The 4,740-nt window shown below is 37.6% G+C and overlaps 1 pseudogene; it reads right to left on the reverse strand.

Annotated features, from left to right (window-relative positions):
* Nucleotides 1-500: 500 nt before the first annotated feature.
* Nucleotides 501-3,735, reverse strand: LOC149839649 (thioredoxin-like protein YLS8 pseudogene; annotated as a pseudogene).
* Between the last annotated feature and the right edge of the window lie 1,005 nt (nt 3,736-4,740).

Here is a 4,740-nt window from a genome sequence, read left to right on the forward strand (position 1 = left end):
GTGTTCATTCTTATTTATGTGGATGACATTATTATTACTGGCAACTCCCTTCCATTAGTAAGCTCTATAATTTCACAATTGGGACAAGAATTTTCTATCAAAGATCTGGGTCCTTTACATTATTTTTTAGGCATTAAAGCTCATTGTACTGCTCGTGGCTTATTTCTTACCCAGCACAAATATATGGTGGATCTCTTGACTGATTCTGGCATGCTTGATGCTAAGCCGATTTCCACACCTCTAGCCCCTGGGTCTCCTTTGTCTCGCTATGACGGGGAACCATTGACTGATCCTTCTGCCTATCGTCATCTGGTTGGCTCACTTCAATACCTTACTCTTACAAGACCCGATCTCGCTTATGCAGTGAATAAAGTGTCTTAATTCATGCAAGATCCTACCACGACTCATTGGAATGCTCTCAAGCGTATTCTACGCTATGTGAAACATATTGTGCAACAAGGACTTCTCTTAAGGTCTACTTCTAATTGGACTCTCACTGCCTATTCAGATGCAGATTGGGCTGATGATCGCAAGTCTATTGGTGGATTTACAGTCTTCCTTGGTGTCTCTCTGATTTCCTGGTCAGTTAAAAAGCAGAATACTGTTGCTAGGTTCAACACAGAGGCTGAGTATTGTGCTCTAGCCTCACTCATTTCCTTGCTGAGTTGCGTATTCAGGTTGCCTCTCCTCCATGCATTTTATGTGACAATATTGGAGCAGCCTATATTACCGCCAATCCCATTCAACATCAGCGCACTAAACACATTGAGATTAACATTCACTTTGTTCAGGATGATGTTTCAAAAGGTTATCTACTGATTCGCTATGTGCTCTCTCAAGATTAACTCGCTGATATTATGACCAAACCTCTTGCTCGAATACGGTTTGGAACAATACGAATCAATCTCAACACCCTTTCTCCATTGTTGAGCTTGAGGGGGGCTATTGAGGAAAGAGTTATTGCTGTAATAGAAGAGGATAATGAAGGGGTTGTCACAGATAAAGTTGCCCAACATGATGGTGATAGCATTTCCAAACATAGAGATATGCATAAATGTAGGATCGATAATTCTGGTGATAAATATGTTAACTACTCAAATGTAAAGAATATTTACGACTTTGAAAAGGATCAAAAAGAGAAACAATGTAATATAAAAGAGAATCAAGAGAACCTCTCATATTGTGAAAAAACTGAAGAGAGATAGAGAGAGATCCTTTATGCCGTGGACGTAGACTCATCAGAGCGTGGAACCACGTATATCAACTTCTACATATTCTTGTGTGTGTTTTCTTGAACTCTGAGTTTTTTAGGCATATGATGTCCATCAATGTCTCTCGGGGTCCCAGCAAATCTGGCACATTAAGTGATTCTGATTTCCTTGTCTAAAGACTAAAAACTATTGACTAGGAGGCATAAAATATGGGAATTGGTTCATGAGTTAAAATTTGAAGAAAATTTCTGCTTTTAGTCATTTTTGTTTTCTTTTCATGTCCGTTGGCCGACACGTTTTGGAGATCAAGTTATCTTTAACCATTTACCTATAAACATATCCATCTTCAAATCATCCACCGTGAGATATTGAAATTCAGTTTCTTTGTTTTGGAAACTTGACTGAAAAATGGCTGAATGGACTAGGTTAGATTCTTGAAGAGCATATTACTTTCAAAATAATTTTTGATGGCATTGATAGTCAAGGATGAAAACAGTTTCTTTCACACAGAAAAATAATAAGTTAGAAAGTTGTGGGTTTTTGCATGTTGATAACATGCTCTAGTAGAGACTACAAAGTCCTCATGTTTTAACTTTCAATAATCAATTCTTATAGTCCAAGAATCCAAACTATTGCAGGTCCTTAACAGGCTCAGAATATCTCTATCATGTTTCAACTTTCAATATTCAATTCATGTCAATTCTTTTGTTTCTTGTATATATCTATAATTTTGTCTGCTATCATTTTAAAAATTTGATATGTTTTGAAAAGACAAAGTGATGGATCATGGAGGTTTTCTGGAGGTGGCATTCAGATTCCAGTTTGAGAATATTTTGTGCACTGTTTTAGGGGTATCTTGATATCTATCCGATGAAAGCAGTTCATCTCTGAACTCCCTTGTCAAGCATTTTACTCTGTTAGCAATCTGCGAGGGAAGGGATGGTGTCCGCTAAGAGGATCGCCTGTGACAGAAATGCGTTTGCAAGTTGGGACCTCTGGCCATGCCTCAGTTGAACTTGTTTAGATCTCTAAGAGGGTTCATGCAATTGCTGGACTAAGATGTTCTCATCCTCGTGTTCTGATCAATGATCGAATGTAGTTTATGCATTTTGAGGTGATTCCTGAAGTTCCGGGCCGGCTGTTTATGTGCATGCAGATTGTGATGCGTTGAGCTTACTCTATGTCAAATATTATCTCAGAAGACTGATTGGTTCAATGTTTGAGTTGCGACTTGTATGTTCATTTATTTTCATTCTTTTGAGAATAACTGGAAATGTATCATTCCACCATTAAACGCTTATGTTTTTAACGTTTTTGGCACGGTTGTACGTGTTATTGTGGTCCAAGTTAGGTGTGTAATAGATCCGCGCCCCACAAACGAAGACCTTATTTATATAAATTTAAGCAAAACTGAATGTAAACCCGCTTCCTGTTATCTTGTTTACAAACTTCACCTTGCGTATAATAGAGTGAGTTTTCGACTTTGCTAAAGCCATTGACTGTTCTAGATAACATCATATACAATGCAGCACAAAAATTTCTGATTGCATTATGTGGTGGCATAGAAATAGAATGTTGTTGTTTCATGTACATATGATTTAGTAGAGGTACTTTGGAGTAATCCTTGGGTGCGATCACCAGACCCCGGCCCTTCCTGGCTCCACAGTACACTGTCTCAATGATGTGGATGAACTCTTGCTTGTCCTTTAGAGCCCAATTGATCTTGTTGTTGTTACCGGTACCCAAGTCGATCGTGATGTGCTTGTTCCTAAAGAACATCACCGTGGAAGGATCATACAACTCATACATGGTGTTGAAGTTAGGCACCTCTGTGATGTCAACCAGATAAATGACTGCAAAGTTCTTTATAGTTTCAACAACTGAAGCAAGCACCTCGTCCATCTGCCGGAATCCATGCCACAATGAGGAAAGGAAAGCAAAGCAAACAGAGCGGTATCACTTCCAATTTGATTACCAACTTAGGGTTTTACAAGCACCAGTTTTGCTCTCTCTCTCTCTCTCTCTCTCTCTCTCTCTCTCTCTCTCTCTCTGCAACAGTCTGATGCTTCAATTCAATCCCCAAATGTTTTCTAGGAAGTAAACAACAAAACTGAGGTGTAAAGTCACAATTTAACTGAAACGGGAAATATCCAACCATATAACTAGAGACAAATATGTTGAACAAACACAAATAAAGACATAAAAAACCCAACAGAAAAGTTACAAGATCGATGAAAACTATGGAAGACACACCCAAGTAAGACCACATCAAGCCATCCACACAGTTCCTGTAAAGCTCTGATACAAATAAACCAAGTCGTTCATAAACTACTACTACTATTTCACTGACAAGGAATAAATTGATCTAGGGAAACCATTTCAAAAAAGAAATACGATAGCCAAATTTACCTGCATGCCGGTATCATCCCAATCATGTCCAAAACGAATGATGAGTACCCCTCTCTTGCTCAGCTAGTATGGCCTAATCGACAACCCATCCAGAATGAAGATGAGGAAGCAGGTTTATGATAAATATCCAGAATTCAGAGATTGGAATCAATATCCAGAATTCAGAGATTGGAATCACTAAGGCTATCCTAGAGAGCAAAAACCTATACAATATGAACGACTCTTTTTAACTCCTTCCATTATTATTTGATCGATACAGATTAAAAATAGCAGATGTCACAAATTTTAACTCAAAAACTGCCAATATGATCATACCGTAACATAATAAACCAAAAAAACAAACAAAATGATTTAATATACACACTCATTCTTGCATGTACCTACTTGACTATCTATGACCGACAAATTAAAGTCGGCATCTTGCATGAAAAAATCGCCTTGCTAAGAAACGCAGTCTAAAAGCCCATACTGTTGTAAGGAGGTGAAGACATCAAGACCATTCGAATCTAGTGAGAACAACACCCAGAGCCCCATGCTCAAATTAACCTAACATGTTACAGTTACTAAGCAAATCGCTTTCTTGTTTATGAGGAGCTAATTATGAGAATATACTGGGAGTAAAAAAATTTACTTTGCTTGTGTGTGATTAACAAATTAACTACAAGAACGTATCCAGAAAAAATAAAATTCCTAAAAATATCAGAATAGAAAAGTATGCAGGATATAACCAAAAGAAAGCACAAAAGAAAATTGAAGGTGTAACGTTTTAAAACATAAAATCAAGCCAAATAATGTTCAAGATATATAAAAATCAACTATGAAAAACCCGAAGTATCAAACACCACATATATTAACAACGTTTTTGCCTCTAGTGCATCTAATTCATAATATTAAGAAACAAATTTTCAATAAAAACTTCCTGAAGACATTCAAGAGGTCTAACACTTGAACAGGCTAAAAGTTGGATCCATCTTGGGATCCAACTTTGGACATGCAACAAGACCCAGATTAAGGGAATTGCAAGTCAAAGCCAATGTCTGCATATCTAAAGAATGGTATCTAGGACACCATAACGCAGGAACAAACTAAGAATTTGTTCCTGCTCAGAAGTCAGTCAGGG

This window comes from Nuphar pumila, chromosome 4 (assembly GCF_984573655.1).
Source record: "Nuphar pumila chromosome 4, dmNupPumi1.hap1.1, whole genome shotgun sequence".
In the NCBI taxonomy this organism is placed as follows: Eukaryota; Viridiplantae; Streptophyta; class Magnoliopsida; order Nymphaeales; family Nymphaeaceae; genus Nuphar; species Nuphar pumila.